Below are 11,834 nucleotides of genomic sequence, written 5' to 3'. Positions count from 1 at the left end.
CAAATCTGAATCTCAATCCTGAAGCGATTCACAAGAACGACAGAGCAACAAGCCAGTCCCCTGGCGCGCACCCTTGCCCTTCTTTACCTTTTCGATTTTTTCGTAAAGAAACCCTTTTCGATCACTTCTACATCTTCTTCACCCAATCTAAACTGTATCAGTAGTCGTTCAGACCCAGCCAAGGGGTTTCCAGGGCTGAGCCAGGCCCGAGCTCAGGCTAAGATATTTAAATCTAGGACCGGTCCTGCTGCCCTCGTAGTGGGCCGGGCTTGGCCCTACTACTTGTGATTTTATGTTTTTTTTTTTTTTGGTTTTGGGGGGGGTGTTAAAAATATGTCATTTTCACTTAAAAATGACCAAAAAAAAAAGCAAACTAAATATTTTATATAAAATAAAATTAATTTATAATTACTCAATTTAACCCAGCCTTTATCCTTTTTATTTAATTTTTTTTTTTATAAAGAAATATTTCATTGAAGATTGGAACTAGAGGAGCACAAGGCATCATTAATACATAGATCAAGAAGCCAAGGAATAGAGTTTGGCCAAACTGTCTTACTAATTATCGACAGAGCCATCTAAGCTAGAGACTGAGCAAAGCCATTAGCCTCTCTAGAAGTAAAAAGGGAAAACCCAGCCTTTATTGTAGGGATGTGCTTGTAGTGCAGGGGAAGCGTATCTATCTCCCCCCCCCTCCCACCCTACCCTACCCTACCCTACCCTACCCTAACCTAAAGAAATGGGTTATAGTATTGTAACAATAAAGAGGCCCATTTTACCAAAAAAATAAATAAATGGGCCTGTGGTGTATGTCTGCTTGGCCCATTGTGGGACTCCCAGAAAATTTATAAAAAATCAGCTTTACCACAAACTAAATGAATTTTTGTCACCATTGTCCAGCATTGTTCAAAGCCATACTTATATTAGTCCTTAAGGAATATTTTTTCCTTTTATATCCAAATTGAGGTTCGTAATGCTAGAGAGAGAGAGAGAGAGAGAGAGCGCTTAGAAAGTAAGTACATTATTTAAGGGAGAAAGACCATAATAAAAGATAAGAATCTTGACCCAAGGACTTGGTGAAAATGTCTAAAGTGTTGAAACTGAGCTTGAACAAATAGATGGAGTAATTAGAGAAACATCAGTAACTTTTCTTGAACATTACAACCTTTCAACTTAACACAGGCAATGCTTTGCTTCAAATCATGAATGGGCAACCCCTAGATGTTCTTTAGCATCCCCAATTAATGCAATTAGAACCAAGGAAGACACAATAACCATAATTTGGACAACCAGCCTAATTTCCATCACTAAAATCATAAAACCCGAATACCAAAATATATTATCCCTCTGACATAGTGAATAATAATGCATAGCGAGTTTGGTGAAAGCGTGAAGCATATGCATAAATTGGCAATTTAAAGTTGTGTTTGATATGCATTTTTATAATAGATTCAAAGTCTATATTGTATTCTGAAAACCCAATTCTTATCCATCTTTTAACTTCAAAATGAGATCTAAAACTATAATCTATTCCAATAATGCATATCAAACACAATGCAGATTAACAGTAAAAAACATCTAACCATTTGATCATAAGATATTATAAGGTACACACTATGCTGAAATAAAAATGAGTATCAACAACTTTTTTTGAGATAATGGTGAAACAATTGGCTAATGGTCGTAAGACATAGAAGCTTTATCTATAATACTTATAAAGCTTACTTATGAAGGCACACATGATTTGGAAATTTATGATCAACAAACAATGCTGGGAGGTTGTTCCATGTACATTATTTCCTTGAGGATTATTTATAGAAAAATATTATTTGGTTAAGTTGACAAATGACCCATCGATTCCCAACAACCACGGGTAAAATGAGCATAATAGTTGTAGGCTTAGGGCCAGTTTGATTTTGTTTCCGCCGTTTCTGTGTCTAAAAACAACAGAAACAGGAAAAACCGTTTCTATTCTAAGAAACAATTTTTTACCTCAAAAAAATGTTTGATTTTTCCGTTTCAAGAAACATTTTCATTAGACAATGGTGTTTGATTTCACATGTTTCTGGAATCGGTTTCTTATGCATGTATCATTAATTACAGTTATGCCATTAGAATTTTGACAAAAGGGATGTCATAATTACAGTTATGCCATTAGAATTTTGACAAAAGGGAAGACATCTGATATATGATTAAAATGAAAAAATCCAATGTGATAGAGATTCAATAAGGAATATCTTTTTAAATGTGACATAATTAATAGAACATAGAGTTTTCTATTACGTAACATATATACTCTAACAACTAACATAAAATCATTAATGGTAGCAACTAACATAAAGTCATTAAAATCAAAACATCAAGGTCCATCAATTGGAATCATAGGCATTCCCTTCGATATAGCCATTTGATTTGCTATATTTGTCCTCAACAATGACATCTGTCTTGCTCATCTCTGATTTGTACTTGTAGTTGGAGCTATGAAGTCTTGATGATTAAGAGGATTTAGTTGATCAATTACAGTCTATTCACAACCATATTTATCAAAAATATCATCTTTAATAGCTTGTTCTTTGATGTAGTTGTGAAGCTCACAACATGCAACTTTGGTCCTTGATACGGTAACCTTTCATTTTTTGTAAGATTTGGAATCTATTCTTCAATATGTCAAAGGTTCTTTCAATAACATTCCGTAAGGAGGAATGTCTGTGGTTGAACAACTCCTTCGGCGTTCTTGCACCCCTTCTCTCCCCACTAAAATCTGGTAGGTGATACATTTTTCCTTGAAAGGGTGTCAAATACCCAAGTTGACTTGCGTAACCTGAGTTCACAATATAATACTTGCCTTCAAGTATTATGGATAACATTTATACAAGTATATTAGTCTAAAAAGACACTTAACGTATATGTGATTTGTTTGTTGTGAATTACCTGGAGGAGGATGAGGAAAACCTAAGGTAGCATTTGATCTAGCCTTTTCAAAAACCCGAGCATCACGTGCACTGCCTTCCCAGCCCACGTACACAAATGTGAAAAGCATGTCGAACGAATAAGGAAACAGCTCACAATGACAAAAGGAAATCTCTCTAGAAATCAATCACTTGAAATACAGGTGCCTACTATGGAGACTAGCTTGGCTACACTTTCGCCCCCCCAAAAAATGAATTTTTAGAAGATGAAAATTTTGTGAAATGTTCTATTTATTTATTTTTTTCCCAAACCCATTATTATAGTGCCAAATCATACAGTCCCTTGATATTGTTTGAATTGACCCATCACTTAAGTGATATAGCCAAAGGCAAGAATTCTGTCCTCCAACCTTCATCATGCATGGTTTCACTTGCTTTGATGCTTATTATTATAAGCAAAGCAAGGTTGAAGCTTGCAAGAAGAGACTAGACAGCACTAATTTCAATGATGGATAGTAACAAATTGAAATACAAAAGAAGCAAACAAACACTATCATAAAAAGGAAAAAAAGATGTAAACAAACAAGAGGATCAGGCTGATCAGCACAGGAGATCAACCATGAACTATTTTATTTTCCACAAAAGTAGATCCACATGGTCAACTTTTAAGGTTCTTATTTTGGTTGAAATAAGCCCCAATATTTTTGTTGCACCATCAACAATGCTCTGTTCTTTTCTGTATAGACTGTGATGGGAATTTAATTGTGGAAGCCTTGAAAAGTTGATGCTATTTCAAAAGTCCAAACAAGGAGTGAAGTCATTTGTTCATTTAATTCTAAAATGTAATGTATATAATCATACTTGGAGGATTTGCATCTCTCACCATAGTAATAACAATATTACACATGCTATCCAAGTAGGTTACCCATTTGCTACATAATCTATTGTTTTGGGCCATTCTCCATGCTTCTGTTGTTTACACAAGTTTACACGATTATCATTATCCAGAGATTGCTGCTCTTAACATTCTTGAATTCTATTAATCACCTCATCTCAGAAAATGCTAAAATGCAAAATAATCATTCTAATCAGATCATGAAAAACATTCACAGTAGAAATTGAAGAGAACCTCTTTGATGAAATTATATCTTGGATATCACTTTGGAAGTTGCTGCTATCAAGCAGCCATTGGTTCCCCACACATTGCCCCAAAATAATTGTGTTATAGCATTAACCCCATGAAATTTCCATGGAAATACAAAATAACAACTGAAGTCAATCAGTCAAGTCATAAGTTACAAACTTCAACCAAGAATAAGTGCTGCCAAGATCACAAGAATAAGAATTGTCTCATGAAGAAAGGCTTTAAAACTGAAAGTTTAAACCAGTACGTCTACATCTAGTTGCAAGAAAAGAGAAAGGAAGTGAGATGAAACCCAAGAACATAAATAAACCATGGATACTGCTACAATGTGGTAAATAGGTCTCAGCCCAAGAACTAGAGTTTGAAACTCATTCTTAGAATATAGAAACAGAACCAGTGAAGTGATACTAACCAGCATCAGAGACATCAGTTCTAAGGAAGCGCGAAGAGATTAACATAAAATTTGGTTGTAATAGATGTGGAGAAATGCAAATGAGGTCTTCTACAAATTAACATGTGTAAGATCCCTACTGAAACATGTTGACATCATTTTTCACAAGTGAATAGAACATTAAACAGAAGGTTTTGCATTCAATTAGGCCGAAGGATGCCTTCCCTATAGCCTTTAGAAACTCAGAAAGACAAGACTTGGGTCCCATGGTATCTTGGAAATGAATAAGGGATGAGCTTCCCTATACCCTTATAGGAGTCTGGTCTGCCTACCCATGGTAGTGTTTAAGAGACTTCTTTTCTCTTTTATGTTAATTATCCTATCTAAGCATCTGATCATGGACCATGCTAGCTCTTGACTTCCCCAGTCGTTTGTGAATAGAAAATTTGACAATGCCCATTAAACTACTAAGGCTTTTTTATTCAATCAAAGCACAAGGATGCATGCCTTACTTGACCCAATAGTGATTTTGTGCACTTTTGTTGATTCAAAACACGGCAGGTTTTTTCATTCAATCAAAGTGCAGAAACACTTGGAAACACCCTCTTATGGTGGAGGTAGGGGGTGAGAAGCCTGGCCACAAACTATTTTCTTCGGCACATACCCGTTTGCGGAAGAGTGCTCATGTTGCGTACCCCTAACTAGTTTGATTCAATGGACCCAAGGATTTTTCAATTGAGGGTGGTGCAATTCAACAAATAGTAACTCACCAGCTGAAAAGCATGCGACCCAGAATCACATCACTCCTCTTATTGAGGCAAAATCCCTCTTCTGTCTCAGTTCTTAGGAAGAAAATTAAGATGTCTTAGATTGAAGGAGTTTGTTCCAAAACTATTGCGATCTCTTCTTGATCGAGTTTCCCATTTGGGATTTTCGTTAGTCTAGTTTTGATTTGACGAACTCCTCTATTTCCCAAATCCCCACCATTACAATGCTGGAATCAATGAAGAAATTAGTGTTTATCGAAATTTTACCTCGCAGGAACTTTGGAATACACTGAACGATGAGAGAGGAGTTGCAAGGGACCTTAAGGAGCTTGAGACACCTTCGAGCTTCAAAACCTCAAGAACTCGACGATTTGAACAACGATGGAGGAGCCCCAACCTGAACGGAGGAGTTGCAGGGAATCTTGAGATTTGTAGAGACAGTTGCAACGGGAGATTCTCAACAAGAGTTGCTGAGATTTGAGCGTCAGATATGGAATACTGCCATTTCTAGCGGGTTTTTTGTTGAGCGTCAGATTAATGAATTTTTTCCCCCACTTTTTGTTTCAAGAAATGGAAAAGCAAGTTAGAGGTTCTTCATTCCTGTTTCTTGGAACAAACGTAGACATAAATTTTAATTTTAATTTTTATAAATAAGTGAAGTGGAACAAAAAAATCAAACAGAAAAATAAATGTTTTTTTTATTTCTAAGCACAAAAAAATTAAAAAACACATTTGAGAAACAAAATCAAACAGATCTTTAGTAATAAGGGAAGTGTCCTATCAAAATCAATTTTTTCATTTTATAAATATGTTTGGAAGAAAATCAATTATTTTAAGTGTTGGCTGTTTTTTTACACACACTTGAGCAAGACAAAGGGAACCGCTAGGGGTCAGCCATGGGGGCCGGTGGGCCACACTAATAACATATGAATACTATTTTCTTAGTATATTAAGTAGGGTGGGGTGTAGGGGAACTTGCAACTAGGCCTCACAAGGTTGGCAGTCGAGTGTTTTTTCTTTCCTTTTTTTTTTTGGTTGAAAAACTGCGAAGTGTTGATGGAATGAAAAATGTAAGAGAACATAGCCAAGCATATGGGTATCTTAATGATCATTCTATTGGGGGTGTCAAAAGTTGTTCCGCATCCATAGACTCAACTTGCATTGATCGGTTGAAGTTTGTGATTAACTCAATCGATATTAGACATATGTAAAACACCAATTAATTAATAATCGGGTATTCTCTGTATATGATAATAGCCCAATGATCATCTAACTAGAGTTGATCGATAATCAAATTTTTATAGCCTGATTAGTCTATTTAACTTCTTCATATTTTGTTTATGTCACGGTCAAGGACAATTTGTCGCATGGTTAGTCAATTAACTCATTTAAAACCCAATTATTTTCAGATTATCTTCAAAAGGGAAAGGAAAAAACAAAGGAGAAGAAAAGATGGAATTTGGTCCAACCTCCTGTGTGGGTGGGGCTAAAAGTCAGCATCTTCGTAGCATCAGAACGGACTAATCAACTTTGATATCCCAATTTCCATACATTAATCAATCCGACGATTCACCATGAAAAGGTAGCTTTTCTGCGGGCCTGTGGGGTCCACACTGGGATATATCAGTCATTATCTATAATAAAAACACCCTTCCCTTACCCAGAAGTCCAGAAGCAGCCAAAACCCTAAAAAGAAAGAAAAAAAAAAGATCAGCTTTGTAGAGAATAAAAAAGGGACCGCCGTCGCACCCCGCTTTTCCCGGGCTCTCCACTTTTTGGCGCGAAAGATCTTAAGATTCCAAATTCGGAGTTTCCAGTTCCCGCCAACTAAATTTGAATCGGGCAGTTAGGGCAGAGTACGGGCAGTCTGGGCAGTTCGGGCAGGAGGTCGAGAGAACAACGGATTCGCTACCGGGAGGACTGGGAAGTGGTAAGAGAAGAGAAACAAAGCTAGGTGGAAAGTTGTGATTGGCACTTTATGAGAATTGAAAGAAAAGAGAGAGAATCTCTACCTAGGATTCCTTTCAAGCCCCATGTGTGGATGTCTACGCACACGACCAACCCTAAGACATTGGATTCCCTCGAAGGCTTTTTTCTAGGTTTAAAAAGTCTCTATATAATTAACCTATTTAATGTATGAGAAAGAGGAAGCATCCGCCGTTTATGTGCATATTCTTATATGCTTTCTCTTACGTAATAAACGATAGGATTCACATTAATATTTTCTCTTTTATTCAGTCTCTGAGTTTCATAGAGATTTCATGTATAGATGATACCATTTTCTTACTTCTCATTGGTATAACGTGCAAATTCTTTCTTATAAAAATTAGGTTTAACTGTTGGTCAAAATCGAAACTATTAGAATCGATCAAGATTAGACAAAACCCTTGAAAAACTATAGGAAGAATAGGAATCAATTGTGATCGATTCAAATCAGTCCTATTGATTCCATCGATTAGATTCCTATTTTCTTTTAAACATCCTTCTTAACCCTTGAAAAAGCCTTGTGGTAAAAAAAAAAATTTAGTACCTTCTTTAATAAATAAAAATCAAACATTCATGAGGTCAACATGCCTTGACTACTTAGACTTTTTATATCAGTTGTGTGTGCTCTTCATGTGCCTGGAAATTGGAAGGCATGTCTCCTCTAGAGGTGCCCATGTTCTTCTCCAATCAAGCCACCTATAAAATGATGGATTATGGAAACCTTAGTATGATTAGTCTTTGTGTTAAGGAAAACTATTAAAATGATCTATAACAGTGTTAGTCAATCTCTAGACAGAAACATTATTGTTCATTAGAATTCAACCATGTATTAGAACGCATGTTCCATCTTAAGGCACCCATGTTCCACCTCTGAAACAAGGGAAAAATAAAAAATAAAAAACCATAATTTCATAATGAACTATGGAACCCTTAATATGATCTACGTTTTCTTAAGGATTATGGTTAAAATGAACGATGATTGTGTTACAAGAAACAACTGTATTAATTAGGGTTTTAAAACCAGGAATCAAGATCTTGATCGGCCTCAATCGATTCATATCTAGGTCAACCTTGGCTGATTTTATCTGGCTCAACCAATCTAACTGCTCCAATTCTGATTTTTAAAAACATGATATTAATAACTAATGCGGTAAAATTTGATCAGCCGATCTTTTTCGCAGCTCCTGATGCTCTAGTCGACTTACACAGAAGATAAGACAGGGGAGAGCCGGGCTGACCCGACGAGGGACTCTCCGATGCCTAAGTCAGATCTTTCCACAGCAGATGCTTAAGAGAGTTTTCAGTAAAGAAGTGATCGATCCCCTATGATGAAGGCTTACCTTGGTATTTATAGGCTGTTGATGGAGGGAGAAAGAAGAACGTTTGTGGAGAGTCTTGCTAGGCGTGGAGTCCTTAAGGAGAATGGCTATAAGATTCTAGGAATATTCTGGATTCTAAGGCATATTCCAGAGATATCCCTCTCTTATCCTGAAGGCACAAGCAGCGAGAGGTGTGGACACATTGGTAATGTGAGTGGATTGACTCATGCCCCTATAATCAGGGGTCACATCCCTTGAATGTAAGAGTGGACGTGTATGCGTTTCTGGGAGCCTTACTTGATTGTGCCGAGCCAAGGAGGTGGCGGGTCAACATGTAGAGAGACTGAGACGATAGGTCGGCCTGTGGAGAGACCGAGGCGACAGATTTGCCTGTGGAGAGACCGAGGTGGCAGGTTGACCTATGGAGACACTGAGGTAACAAATCTGTATACACGCTTCAACCGTGCTGAGGATGAGAACATATTTGACCTCATCAATAACATTGAAGGATGGTAAGAATCAAGATAGAATTCAAGCAGCCTTGGATTAGGGATTAGGGGTGCATCAATTTCTTGCCTTTATCAACTCTAGAGAAGAAGTGGCATCTCTCATTATATCCTCCTGATAAGGCTGATCACTAATTGGGACCTACTAATTGGAGATTGAGGAGTTGCCAGCTTCAAACTAAGTCTGGATTTTGATGGGTGCCATCAACTAGATTGACTAGAGCCGCTAAGTACCAAAGATAAAAGTAGCTTTCCCATTTTCTTACTTGATAGCATGGGGTACCATGGCCCCACCACACACACACAGCCACCAATGACAAGCTGAGGTTTAGCTATACGGAATTGCCAAACATTCTTGGAACAGGACAAAGGCAGTCTGCTCCATAATCTAGTTGTCAATAAACTGATGCCATTCAATGAACAATATAGTACTAGTCATCATCTTCTGTAAGGACTGGTTTCTTTTTTTGTAGAGAAAGGACTGCCTTGAATACCATTTTTTGTATAGTCTATACGATAGATATGTGAGGGATTTTCAATTTTTTTTTTGGTAAGAGAGGATTTTCTTATTCCTTAAGGTTTTAATTGATTTGTAGCAATGACCACTTATCCTAATCCATAAAAAGAATAATATTAATATTTTAATCCTTAGAAAAATATGGTAATTTGCTATTAATCATGGGAACATTCAAAAATCATATCTCACAAATAAAAAAATATTTGCTTATTCACTTCTCTACACCACTTCATGAAAATATCATTTTTTGTTCTCGCTATCTCACAATTGTCTAATGAAGGATAAATTAGTTAATTGAGACGAGAGTTAAAAATGCATACAATGTTTTTGCATAAGTTCTACATCAAGATATGTTTGTAAAGCATTTATTTGGGTTTTACACATCAACTCAACCAAAGACGGGGTGTAACCGTTAAATCTATAACTCAATTACAGAATTCGATCTTAGTAAACGTTATAGTTTCCATAACCAAAACCATTGTGGAATTCTGCAACTGACCCCTTTTTTTTTGTTTTGGAAATCTATTGGAAAGTTGTAAGCCACATTATTTTTGGGAGTTTATCTTCATCCGAAGAGATTCATGATCGATCGTTGGTCATAATCTATCCCAATATAATATGAAATCTTAGAACTATCTTTGAGCATCCAAAGAGTCTCATCCAACAACAATAAAAGTGATGGATGATGGGATTCTGTTTTCATCATAGATGAAGTGAAACTCAACTCGGTCAGGGAAAAAGTTTTCTGAATTGGTGGCTCTCTCTCTCTCTCTCTCTTTCTTACTTCTTCATGCACCTAATTTTTACACCCCTTGATTGGTGTATTCTCTAAGTCAGCCCGGAGAACCCTCTCCTTCTTTTGTATAGATTGTTTTTCCTCTAGTAACATAAATTTGTTGGGAATGTAGAATCATATCTTTAGTCAGGAAGATGCATTTTAGGAGGATCAAGGAGAACAATCAAATTACAAAAACATTTGCTGAGGTCCACTCATTTATCCATCTGACAAAGTTTGAGAATCAAGGGCTTACTTCACACTTTGCCCTTTTCATTCATTTTTAAGTCTATGCAATATGTGCTCCATCTAAGAGTGTTTACTTTAGTAACAATAAACAAATCAGTAGTGACTTTAAACTAAACTCAATTAAGTTATCCAATTCCAGTCTGACCCACTATCTGCCCAGTAGGATTTGTAATCTTAGTTCAACATGTCTTACAACAAGCTTACACCAGATGGATGATGGCTCCAATCCCTAGAAATATTTGTTTATTATAAAAGATGAAACTAGATTAGGTGAACTCCCCCTTGTCACCTTTTAACAGAAAATACCTTGATTGATAGGTCACAGCAAATTAGCATATGCTGTCTAATCCATTATAAACAAATGTTTGATTAATTCTATATGATAAAGATTAGCATACTCTAATCAAATCTAACCAAGTTGGAACCTAATTATCTAATTGGTTAATAAAGTCACAATTTTTACAGTGAGTCACTAATCACTATCATTAAGGGTCTTATTAACTTGGTTTGCAAGTGCACCTTATAATGCTTTCACACACATTGGATTCTAATCTGTCACTAGAGGTAGAGATGCCTTTGTCTTTTAATATCACAGAAGCATTAGGAGAAAGAAACATTCCCAAATGCCCATAGAGAGTCCAAGAAGGTTCGTGTCATGTGAGTGGGATACCACAAACACCATTAAGGAGGGTAGTTGCAGAGCATAATAGGAGGTACAAAGCAAGAAGCATCCTTGCAGCATCTCATTCTCAGCCAAAAAAGATTTTACTTTTACATGTGTTTGGCAACTTCTGGCTGCTTGATCTTGACTTTATGCAAACCCTACTCTGCTGTGCATGACAATCTAATATTGATAAATTGAGAGAGAGAGAGAGAGAGAGAGAGAGAGAGAGAGAGATTCCAATTTTCAGTTTAAGGCTCTCTTTGTTTACATGTATAAAGTGTGGAAAAGGAATTTTTTTTTGAGCAAGATAAGAGAAAAATTTTCCTCTTTGCAGGGCCTGAAGAAAAATCATATATCTATCTGAAGGAATATGAATCAATTCCTCTCACAAGTCACAACCCCTTCAGAAAAAGAAAAAAAAATTCCATCATGTGTGCAGTCACAAAACCCTAAGTCTCTAAGTTTTGTGATCTTATGGAAGTAAAAAGAGGGGCTTTTATTTACTTATGTTTCACTATGCTTGATCCAAGAACACCACCACCCTGCAAAAAGAGTAAGAAGAAGGAAGAAGAAGAAGAAGAATATCTACATGATAAGAAACTCAATC

The sequence above is a fragment of the Macadamia integrifolia genome, chromosome 4 (assembly GCF_013358625.1).
Source record: "Macadamia integrifolia cultivar HAES 741 chromosome 4, SCU_Mint_v3, whole genome shotgun sequence".
NCBI lineage: Eukaryota > Viridiplantae > Streptophyta > Magnoliopsida > Proteales > Proteaceae > Macadamia > Macadamia integrifolia.
The sequence above is the reverse complement of the archived record's forward strand: the minus strand, read 5'-3'. Positions refer to the sequence as shown.